At 46.5% G+C, this 12,446-nt stretch overlaps 1 long non-coding RNA gene across 1 annotated transcript in view; it reads left to right on the top strand.

The window, feature by feature from the left end:
• LOC146759307 (uncharacterized) overlaps positions 1 to 5,509 on the top strand; it is a 29,327-nt gene extending 23,818 nt beyond the window's left edge. The window contains exon 4 of the long non-coding RNA XR_014932253.1: positions 3,451 to 5,509. This is a non-coding gene — a long non-coding RNA (uncharacterized LOC146759307). The remainder of the gene's footprint in view (positions 1 to 3,450) is intronic.
• The last annotated feature ends 6,937 nt before the right edge of the window (positions 5,510 to 12,446 follow it).

The raw sequence follows: 12,446 nt of genomic DNA, 5'->3' as shown, positions 1-12,446 counted from the left end.
TAGTTCTATTATAAGAAACATCACTGGATTCAAAATATCTTGGTGTGGTTTTCAATCATACTTCCATTTTACAGATAGATTTTCAGTTCAATACTCATGGCGTCCTTTGAGAAACGAGCAACTACATAGCTGATGTATACATATTTAGTATGCACATGGCAATCAATTCTGGAGGGGCTGGAATTACATGATCTTGAAAGGTCCCTCCAGACAACTGTTCTGTGATTCTATGATATATTCTAAGTATACAAATACACAATAATTAAATGTTTATATAACATGTGTAATATATACGTATATTTAAGAACAGCAAATCACACACAAAAAAAATGTTAGACAAATTTTGGAAGAATGCAATTCCAGTCCTCTGCTCAGATGTGGCCAGCCTGGAGGTTTGCTTCCACTGCAGACGTGGGCCAGTCCAGCTCCGACTCTGACTGGGGATGGAGAACCCACAGCTTCCTTGGGCTCCAGCAGAGTGCCTGGCCATCCTCTCGCCAATAGCGTCATCTTGTGCCTGCTCAAAATGTACCTCACTTCAGCTGTGCCCTCTGTCTCTTCTATGTCCTTCCATGTCCATCTGCCAAGGGCCTGGCATCCCAGAGGGCAACTGGATAGAGGAATAAAATGCCCATTCTACACCTCTCACCCAGCTGCCAATACTCATTCACGCAGCATTGCTTCACTCCACCCATTGCCCATCATGCCTTGGTCTCTAAGTGCTACAAATTAGGAGGTTTTTGAAAATACACAAGGGCATAGATGTTGAAAATATGTACCATCGCTTGGCTAGCAGAGCTCCAGTTAAGCCTTTTGTGTGTTTCTGTAATACACAGATTTTGTAAGGTAAAGGACGATTTGCACTTTCCCTAATAGCTTACTGGTAGTTTGTGTTCATGGCTAACACACACCACAAAGATCTCTCCAGCTGCTTGTCATATCTTTGCAGGCATTGTTTAAAGGATGAACTGTACTGAATAAGTTTCATTCTGCATACATTATTCATCAAAAAAATATTACTTCCATGAACTGCGATTAGTACAGTTGCTGTCCATAGACTTCAGTGTATTTTGCCATGAATTTTTCTATAGCTTTTCAAAGAATACACAGTTCCAGGGTTCTTTTTCTCTGTGCCTTTTTTAAACTTCCTTCAACAATCACTTGTAGCTGGTGATATGTTTCCATTGAAAACCATATTGTGATACAAAGCAGTGTGACAGCTGCAATTTTACACAACATGAAATATCAGCTGAGGAAATTACAAAGAGCATTTCCCTGAAACCACGATTTCAAGAACAAATCAATTACCTCAGTGAAGCTGCTGCTCAGAAATTAAACAACCCTGATTATCCTCAAGTAAAGTTCAGATCTGAGAAACTCACGCTGAGGCCCACTTGGAGTTAGCAGAAAATCGTTATTCTAGGGTAATTGCAAGGAAGGAAGGTTGCGATCCCACACATGTTGATAAGGAAAACCATTATTTATTACAGCTGTTTGTCTTGCTCCAATTCATAGGAAGGAGAGGAGGTTCTTTGATATATGTATACCTGACATGAGATTAAGAAACAAAGAGTTCAAATGGTGGTCCAACCAGCTTATTACAAATCTTAATCAGGGAGATGGGGAAGGGGAGGACTGGCAACTATTATGAATTAGGGTGATGGGGAAGGGAAAGTGGGCAATAGGAAATATAGGAAAGAAGCAAAAATTGCATAAAGCAGGGATAGTCACCACCAAGACCTAGCAGTGTTCTGTTGCATGCCATTGCAATGCCCCAAGGCAAAAGTGCAGGGAAGAGCAGCAGCAGAGTGGCCGGCCTTAGGCAGCAAGCAGGTAGAGACAGAGCAGGCCCAAGAGGAAGGGGCAGGTTTCAGGTAGCAGGCTCAGGAGAGTCTATCAGCATGCAGGAATCATGTTGTGAAGCACCTGATGTCATGTTTATTGGTCCCTTTTTTATCCTTCTTCTGCCAATGTGGTATTCCTGGGTACTTGGGTAAGAGCCATGTGCAGAACCCCCGAGATGGCATCTCCCTTGAGAAAAGACTGCTTCCCAGCCACTAAGCTGTGGCTTATCTCTTTCTCTATCGTTGCCCTTGGACTGCAAATCTTCAGACAAAATATTTCATCAACTCTGACTGTGATTTGCCTGGACTTGTCCATATGTGTCCCTAGGTTGGATATTAGGAAACATTTCTTTACAGAAAGGTTGTTAAATACTGGAATAGGCTCCCCAGGGAGGTGGTTGAATCGCCATCCCTGGATGTGTTTAAGAGCCATTTGGATGTGGTGCTCAGGGATATGATTTAGCAAAGGGTTGTTAGTGTTAGGGTACTATTGTTAGGCTGCTGTTGGACTTGATCTTCAAGATCTTTTCCAACCTGGGTAATTCTATGATTCTATGATTTAGACAAAGGATTTCTCAACCCTTGACCAGGACTTGTCCATCTGTGTCCTCAGCAAACTTTGAGACAATGGTGTGAAAGAATAATCTCTTACACTGTTTTATAGAGATCCTCAGATGAAACAATAACAGAAACGTATTAGTAGTCTTTGTGTTTAGTTATCCCTCAAGGCAGCCCTATGACTCCCTCATAGCAGCTCCTCATGTCAGAATGCAGCTCCATGGCAGCCTAAAGCTCCCCATGGCATCCCTACAGCTCCTCATGGCACCCTGCAGCTCCTCACAGGGAGTGGAGGGGTAGCACTGAGCTCTGCTCTCTGACAGCCACAGGGTCTGAGGGAACACATGGAGCTGTGTCAGGGAGGGCAGGTGGGGGTGAGGGAAAGGCTGTGCCCCAGAGGGCGGTGGGCATGGCACAGCTTCCAGGGCAGCAGGCACAGCCCCGAGCTGCCGGAGCTCAGGGAGTGTTGGGACACCACTCTGACACCAGGTCTGGGTGGTGCTGTGTGATCCCTGTGGGTCCCTTCCAACTTGGAACCTTCTATGTCCTATGGTGACCCCACCACGCAGCTCCCCACGGTCCTGGCACAGTGGCTCTCTGTAGCACCTGCCCCTCAAAAAAGCTTTCCCAAATCTCTGATATTTTCATGGAAAGAAACCCACGCAGTTCTCAAGCACCTCTGTAACACGTTCCTCCTTATGCTGTTCTATCAGCCAGCTGCAGAAATCCCAGCTGCTGCGGATGCCTGTGCCAAACAGTGACCATGCCAGTGATTGTAATCTGGAATTTGGGCTGTGTTCTAGTCTTGCTTATTTTGCACTGAATACATGAAGGTATAGTCTGCTTCTGTTTTAATTAACATCAGGAAATTTACACTGTTGCCTTTCCACAAAAGGAGAAAGAGAATCATTTTTACCTAAGGTAAATTAGCATGACTTCAGTGAAACTAATTAAGTTATCCCTAAATTATGTGCAGAAATCAAGGGAAGCGCTTTGTTCTCCCTAGAAGGCTGTCTGTAAAAACACACTGCTTTTTCTCTTTTCTTAGGCTTTCTGCAAAATTACTCCTGGGGAGCCCAAATGGCTCCAACTGCCAGGAGACAACCAGCACTGACAGCTCCTGCAGCACTGAAGGCAGCCATGCAGCCATGCAGAAATGCAGCCATGCAGAAATGCAGCACTGCTCCTTGGCCACTTTGTGTGAAGTGCTCAGGCACTGCCCCCGTCAAACACAGCTCTGTCTATGAGCTCAGCAGCCAGTGATGAAACTCTGGGAAGAGAAGCTGCCTAAGATCCCTTTTATATTCTTGGCAATCATATTTTGAATGTATGAATTTTCACTCAGTCAAAAGCACCGATACACACTGCAGGTGTGTATCACAAACAGTTGCTGTTTGTCTCCCAAACAGAAGGTTGTGTTGAGTTATGGAAGTAAAAAATACGTATATGGTACTGTATCCGGTTCTTGAGTACTGTATCCAGTTCTGGGCTGCCAGTACAAAACAGACAGGGATCGTCTGGAAAGAGTCCAGCTGAGGGCCACAAACATGATAAAGGGCCTGGAACATCTCTCCTATGAGGAAATGGGTGACCTGGGTCTGTGCAGCCTTGAGAAAAGAAGACTCAGAGGGGATCTGATTAATGTTTATAAGCATTTAAGTGTGGGAGATAAAGGCACATGGCCACCATCTTTTCATTTGTCTGTGTGGACAGGACAAGGGGAAATGGCCACAAACTGGAGCATAGGAAGTTCCACACCAATATACAAAGGAACTTCTTCACAGTGAGGGTGATGGAGCACTGGAACAGGCTGCCCAGGGGAGTTGTGGAGTCTCATTCTCTGGAGATATTCAAGACCCATCTGGATGCCAACCTGTACAGCCTGCTGTAGAGTGCCTGCTTTGCAGGGGAGCTGGATTCGATGAGCTCTGCAGGTCCCTTCCAACCCCTACAATTCTGTCATTCTGTGACATCTGAAAATGGGGAAGGGGCTTACAAAAATGAAATAACGATTGCATCTTAGGGATGTAGTTGCTGGCTGATACAGCTAGAACACTGGTCATGATAATTCTACACACAATTCTACAAGTTAATTTTGTTCGTTGCTGTTCAGCATAAGTCTGGGAAGCGACCCATTTAAAAAAGATTCTGTGCCAAATGAAATAACCCTCCTTGGAATTGCAGCTGCTCTTTGAGAGTGTGACGTGAGTGGCATGGTGAGGGCTGCAGCAGGGCCGGAGCTGCTCTTGCAGGACCTGGGGCTGCCCCTGGGGGGTGTTGGAACCCTGGGTCTATTCACCTTAATTACTCCATCCCAACCACAATACAGTAAGACACAAACCAATGGCAGACGGCTGTGTGTGATAGAGTTGTGCTGGATGATGTAGCACAACCAGTGACATCCCATAAATCCTAACAGTATTAAGCAGCCATGTATAATTTTGTACCTAAATTCTTTTTAAAATTTGGCTGTATGTTTGAACTAGGTAACTGTTCATCTTACTGATAAGACATGGGGATGCTGGGTGAGGGTGCTGCTTGCCTTCTGCACTTCTTATCTGAGCACTCACAGGAACAATACTAGGCCACAGACACTGTTCCATACCTTGTTTGTTCTGGGTACGTATAATGACAGGACAATACAAAGGGAAAGTCAGTTAAAAAATGAGGGAACAGAGTAAGAAGAAGTGGCACAGTGGCACAAGAAGTGACACTGCAATGGGAAGAAATCTTTACAATAAGCAGTTTAAAAGGACATGAAAATAAAAAAAAATGTCCCCATCAGCAGAGTATAAATCACAAGTCAACCACTTTAACTCCAGGAACTGCTTAAATTGAAGTATATGTTTGAAAAGAGTTGTGAATCCTTGAAAGAAATTAGTTTACTGAGAGTACATACATTAAATAGTTGGCAAGAGACTGCTTAATGTGTTACACTTATAACCATAATTGCACATAATTCTGTAATTAATTTCATTCCACGTGTGACACTATACATGCCAAACATAAGTGCTTGTGTGCAGATGCACACTGCTTATAACGTGGTCATTAATTCCCCCACTGTTGACAATCAGCTCATGGAAATAAACTGCCAAATCCCAGTAGGACTCCAATGTGTCAGATGTGTTCCTTTCTTACTGCAGATCATCTCCTGTGCTGAGTGCTGTGCTTCTGAGCAAGCAGAAAACAAAATTCTCATGAATTGAATGGTGTCACTTACTTCACAGCTAATTACACGTGGTTTTGTTCTGCTCTGGGTTAAGTGATCTGTTTGCAAAATTTATAATAGGAAGAAAAAAAGAAAGAAGAACATGGCTATTCCACAGAAGTCTGTAGTCCTGTGAACAGGATCCTGGCTCACCTAAGCCAGGGCTTGGTGACTTGTATTTACAAATGAGGGTGGTACCGCCTGTTGGTTTAGGACCCTTCACCAGTCTCTGGGTGTCTGTTGTTTCCTGCATTTGGCGGAGCCTTGCAGCCGGAGCTCCAGGCTGGTGCCTTCCAGTGCCAAGCAGTGCAACTACAATGGGGGGCAAGTGGGAAGCCAGTCATCATGGTAACACTGGAGCACTTCTGACATCCTCCTCTCCAGATCCTCCTCTCAGGCATGTTAAACTTGACTCTGTGCTTATCTCAGGTCACTGTGCTTAGCGAAGGCCTTTACCAAAACAGTGTTGGAAATGTCAGTGAAGCAGCTCCTCAAACTGTTTGTATCCTGTTCCCCTTCTGCAATCTGGTCAGCCTCCACATGTGAGGCTTTGCTGCTGCTGCTCAGAGAATCACCAATGTGGGTTCCTCTGTAGGCAAACCAGTCAAAGCCCCTTGCATTATGCATCTATCCAGTGCACCCTCAATAATTTTGCACATGACAGCAAGTTGTTAGGAAGTGCTGATCTGCCTTAGGGTAAACAGGCCCCACAGAGAGACCAGGACAGGCTGATCAATAGGCTGGGGCCAATGGGATGAGGTTCAACAAGAGCAAGTGCTGGGGTCACCACCCCTGAGTGAAAAATCTTACATGCTTGGAAGAGGCAGAACACAGCAAAGACCCATTCCATCTTTATTCTTGCAATCTGAGCTGTATTTTTCCTTATTGAAGAATCCACCTTTGCTGGATTAGGACTTTTCCTGAAGTCATTCTCTGAACTGCATAAAGGATGAGCCAATGTCTAAATCCATACTGCTAGCACAGGAAAAGCAGCAGTGCTAAATAAACACGGGAATATATTTCCACAGGTTGGAAATTCTGGGCAAAATCAGTGGATAGAAAACTAAAAAAGGTGAGACTAAAAAGGAAGGGAAATAAAAACATTCCATCCAAAAATGACATTTCACTGTCACCATTACTAGAGATATATTCTTGGGTGCTCTGCTTTATATATGAATCTTACTTTGATGTTAAAAGAATATCATAAAGGCAAGTATGAGACTCGGCTACCAACTAAGAGATTTCTTTGGCATTCGCCCACCAGGATCCGGCTCTGTCTGCATTCAGAGGCTGCAAGGCAGAGAACATGCAATGGTCCAGCCAGGGAAATCCCCCCGAGCACAGTGCCTCATGGACAGCCTCCCGTTCCACTCCTGCACGCTCCAGGCCCTGCAGGCACCCCCCAGAGTAAATGAATGAGCTCAGGAAGCCAGTGTGATGGTGGCAAGGCTGGGTGGTTGGTTACAAGTGCAGGCAGAAACTGGCAGCACTGCCCACTGACTCTGTCAGTGTCTCTTTGCTAAGTCCTTTGTTGTCAGTTTCTCTCATCCGCTTGTGGATGGACTCCTGTTCTGGGATTAAGAGGTATGAAGCCAAGCGGCATGTTGCATTTCATTCTTAAGGAGCATTTGTTGGGGTGAAAGCAGCAGAAGCAGAGATCCAGGCACCCTCTGTGCAGCCAGAACTGAGCTCCAAACCTGTAGGGCCATCCCCAACCTTGGGACTCTGGAAGCACTCAGCTGGCCACTGTCTTCTCCCCTCCCCATCCACATTAATGACTCCAGCAAGAAGCTGCTCCTCCCTGATCTCGCTAAACATCAAGTCATGACTCGGGGAACAAAAGAACCACAAGGAACACTTCAAAACTTCGAACAAAAGATGAAAGCTCCAACAATGTCAACCCAACCAGGTGTTGCTGTTTACCATGATGGCCTCATAATCCTCCAGATGAAAGGGGCCCTTTGCCACCCTTCAGGCAGTGAGACAGGGAGAGCAGCCGACATGATAAAAATGCTGTGATACATCCCTTTCATCAGCACTCCAAACAGTAAGTACGCAAAAATTATGGTTTGCATACAGCAATTTCTCTTTGCTTACACCATGCATTTCACTTAACTACAACCTATCCCACCGGGCAAACACATACAGAAATCCAGGAGCGCATTCACTGACTCCCATTTAAAGCTTGATTCAAACCAAAGAATGATCATTTAAAAGAGAGATGAAGGTTTCCAGCAAATGAAACTCACCATAGCAAATAAGGGGCCAAATACTGTCGTGAACACAACACAAAATCATGGGTGCTCTGATCTATTATTTTGGTGTTTCCTTGCTTGAAACCCTATAGGCAATCAGCACTGCATGGCAATGCTCCTATAACACAAAGCCTCTTCCTTTCATCTTTGCGGTGCCACCAGCGATGGAATTAGATGATCATTGTGGTACTGTTCAGCCCCAGCCATCCTATGAGTCTATGATGATGATTCTGTGATTCTCTAACTGCTCCTCAGTGATGCTACAGCAATGCAGCATCCCAAAGATCAGCATGGAAAGGAGCAGTGAGAGCACAGCAAAAAGCCTCCAGGTAACAGCAGGGACAGGAAATGCTGAATGGGACTCTCTCTTCTAAATGGTCCGAGACAATAGCTGTTAGAAGGCTTAGCACCAGGTCAGGTTTGATAGGAGGAACTGCAGCTCACTATCATATGAAATTTCTCCTCGTTCTGGTTGCAAATTGCTGGAAGGCAATTCATCTTATCTACCACCTGCTTTCAGCTATACCTTGGCAAGTCCCTGTCCATGTGGGATTGCTCTGTCCTTGCTACCTGCAGGCAGAACCCAGAGATATGTTCCATCTGCACAGGTAATAATCAGGTGGCAGGAGATGTGCAAGCCTCATCCACCTTTAGCACAAGGATTTACAAATCCTTCAGGAGCCCATGGACACAGAAGGGCAGAAAGTGCCATTTTTAACAGCAAACCTGTGCCAACCTCCCACTGATCACAGAGTTCTGTAGTATGTTGGGGTGCTAAGTTGTCTTTGCGAGGATTTATGAGTGCATACAGTAGTTCTGAGTAGATGGAGTGTTCTAGAATAGCTGAGTTAGGCCTGTAGGTTAAGAGTTAGTGGGCTGCGGGTTTAGGTAGGTGTGTGTATAGGTTCTCTCGCGTGCATCGGGTTTTGCGTAGCGGGTGTACGTGTCTGCGCGGGATTTAGGATGGCATATAAGGTGTGTGACAGAGCAATATATTGAGAGAAGACATGATGGCATCCATGTTTGTGTCTCTCTCCCCGGGACAGTTGAAGTCCTGGGATAAGTCAGGTTAATTGGCGAATACGTCAGTAGTACCTCTCAGATTACTTTCAAGAAGCTGAATTTTTTACCTAATCCTCTCTCTAAAGTGGATTTTTCATCTCTCTTATTTACTGATAAACTTCCAGGGCTAAGCATCTACAGCACAAAACAGACCTGTGTAGTTCATCACCACGCTATATTTTTGGTCCAACATGATGAAAAAATGGAGCAGACATTTAGAAAGATGACAAGAAGATCCAGAGCAGAGCAGTTATAGTCATTGATGATTATATCAAAATATTGTTGAAGGAATATTAAAACCCCTGCTTCAGGGTATAAAATAATATATACATTTTTGTCAAACAGGTGGACAGAGTAATATATGTTTGTCCACTGTGCTGCATTTATATACCCTTCTGAAAGGTCTATCATTTTTATATATGTAAAGGTATATTATTTCTATATAATACTGCTATCGATGGACATGAGATCTGGTCCTAATGAACTATACAGGCCTTTATGCACCATTTGTATTCGTAAAGCATCTACCAGGATACGACCCCAAACAGGACACCCAGGGCAACACCAGCAGTATTTGGTTAAGAGCACATGAAAAGAAGCATATTGCAACAATAATCAGACAGCGATTTATGTCACCCATCATACAATCATGAAATGGCCGGGGTTGCAAAGGTCCACAGTGCTCATCCAGTCCCAACCCCCTGCTGTGTGCAGGGTCACCAACCAGCAGCCCAGGCTGCCCAGAGCCACATCCAGCCTGGCCTTGAATGCCTGCAGGGATGGGGCATCCACAGCCTCCTTGGGCAACCCGTTCCAGTGCGTCACCAGCCTCTGAGTGAAAAACTTCCTCCTAAGATCCAACCTAAACTTTCCCTGTCTGAATTTAAAGCCATTCCCCCTTGTCCTATCACTGCCCACCCTCACAATGTCATGGTTTTGTACATTTTTCTATTGGTATTCCACATCATAACATCATATAGAGCACAGAGAACAAGTACATGTCCCAGAGGGTCTCACAGTCAGAGAGGGAAACACATCACGGAAGTGATGCTGTCTCTCTCTCAAACTGCCTGGTAGCGAGTCTGGGTGTGCTTCCAAGCCGTGGCACCTTCAGTTTCAAAGTAGGCTTCTCGGTCTTCGGAAAACCTCTCTCTCTCTTTCCCTTTTATTTTACTTGGCTTATTAGCCTCAATTTCCATTAGATTGTAATTAGTAAAATAATAAGTTTTCCTCCTTAGATCGTTGCCACTTCTCTGTTTGTTTCCTTGAGTCCAGCTCCCATCTCCCTACCCCTTTCTTATTTTCTATTCCTATACGCTGGGAGCCAGGGGGAACAGGAGCCTACTGCCCCTCCCCGTCACAGACATAGATTGATCTAGATAACACCGTGACACAGCAATTCCTCCTCTGTATACGCTCCCTTCAAGTACTGCAAGGCCACAACGAGATCTCCCCAGAGCCTTCTCTAAGCTAAACAAGCCCAGTTCCCTCAACCATTTCTCACAGGAGAGCTGCTCCAGCACCCTGACCATCTTAGTGGCCTCTATATTCTTTCAATATACGTACACACGACGGCGAGATTGAGACACAACAGGATATATAGTTTATAAGAGTTTATTAAAAGTTGTTGTTGTTTAGGGAAATGGGGAAGGGAAGTCGGGTGATAGAAAAGAGATAGGAAATAAAAGCAAAGAGTCTTTGTAGAAAGCAAGAGAGAATTAGTCACCACTGGGTTTCCAGCATGACTCGTAGTTCAGATGTTGATCTTCAGTAGAGATGGTCGTCAGAGGGAGCAGGGAAGCATCTGTTTGCATCTTGCCTTCACAAGATACAATGGTTCCATCCCCAGATCTCCCATACCAAGATGGAGTCATTTGGTCACAGGCCGGATCTTCCACTGGTAAGCTCTCTCCAACGTGACACTGACTGCCACAAGGACACAGCCACCTCTGGCCTCCTAAATAGGTCTCAGAGTCTTATTGCTCACAGGATGTGAGCTTGCAGCCAAAACAAGAGAAGGGTTCGGACAAAGGTCTCTCTCAGCGTCCGAACAGCAGCAGTCTGATGTAGCGATCTTTCAGCTCCCTGAACTCACGCAGCGCTATGGAGTGGGCGTCCGGGTCCTCCTCCAGGTGCTGGAAGAGGTTGAGCGGCTTGGCGGATCGGAAGGACTGCGGCAGGACAATCGTGCTGTGCACCGACTTGCTGCCAAGGAAGAAGTGGTTCAGGCATTTCTCATCCAGGCAGAAGCGCAGGTACCGCAGGAGATTCTCCATCCGATTCAGGAAATACTTCCTGCGCCACTTCTTCAAAGGGATGATGACCAAACTGTGGAGGACAAGAGTCTTGATGACATAGGTGGAAAAGCCCATGCCCACTAAGATGCTGGCAAGCAACGTCAGGCAGTGCAGGTGGGAGCTGTCCTGTCCGGTACTCCTGGCCGTGTGCTGGAAGAACTTCTTTTCTGCCACAGCACAGCTCTGTGGCCATGTTGTGCTGGGCGTAAAGCCGGCGTCTGTGTTCTGGCTGGTCAGGTAGATGTCCGAGTATTCTTGCTGCACCCCGAACAGCAGCTCGACGAGGACTTTTTCCCCGCTGTAGGCTTCTGTCAGCTGGAGCTTGCAGGAGCGTCTGGAAGGCAGCACCTTCAGGCTGTAGGCGTGCGCGTGGTGGGTGGTCTTCCAGATTGCTGCCACCTGTACGGTGAACCAGGTGACAGTTCTCTCCACATCCAGGTAGGAGTCAGTGCAGAGAGTCTGTAGCAGGCTGGGGTCCTGATTTTGGCTCAGCTCTTCCTCATGGTGGTGGAGGAAGCACAGCACATTCCCCAGCTGCTTCTCCCTTTGGCACATGCACTGAAGCTCCACGCGGACGCGGGAGTTCCTTGCCAGCCCGTGCCCTTCATCTCCCAGCTCCAGGAGGAAGGTGTGCCCGGGGGGAGGCTCTATGGGCACGAGCAGGCAGTACACATTGTCCCACTCCTGGGGACTCCAGCCTTCAAAGGCACTGCCCACCCCAATGGCAGGCTGCAGCACCGGGAAGAAGCTGTTGGACCAGATGAATCTGAAGGTCTGCACGAGCTCGTTCATCAGCTCCTCCACTATAGGGCACCTGGTGGCCCTTCCTTCCACCTTTTCCAGGGCACGCCTTGTGAGAAATTTTGTCAGTGCTGAATCTTTGAAGTCTTCTTCCTCGTCATCCTCCTCTTCTTCCTGTTCCTCCTTTTCCACCAATTCCACCTGCTCCTGCTGTTCTACCTGCTCCTGCTGTCCGCCCTGTTCCACCTGCTCCTCCTGCACCTGCTGTTCCTCCTGTTCCACCTGTTCCTCCTGCACCCGTTCCTGTTCCTCCTGCACCTGCTGTTCCTCCTGTTCCACCTGTTCCTCTTCCTCCTGCACCTGCTGTTCCACCTGTTCCTCCTGATGTTCCTCCTGTTCCTCCTTTTCCACCTCTTCCTCTTCCTCTTCCTTCACTCCCGATGCCTCCTCCTTGCCACTGGAGCTGTCATTTTCACTGCTG

Source organism: Coturnix japonica, chromosome 10 (genome assembly GCF_054131305.1).
Source record: "Coturnix japonica strain WE chromosome 10, WE-NBRP24, whole genome shotgun sequence".
NCBI classification, from domain to species: domain Eukaryota; kingdom Metazoa; phylum Chordata; class Aves; order Galliformes; family Phasianidae; genus Coturnix; species Coturnix japonica.
This window is presented reverse-complemented; position numbering and strand designations above follow the sequence as displayed.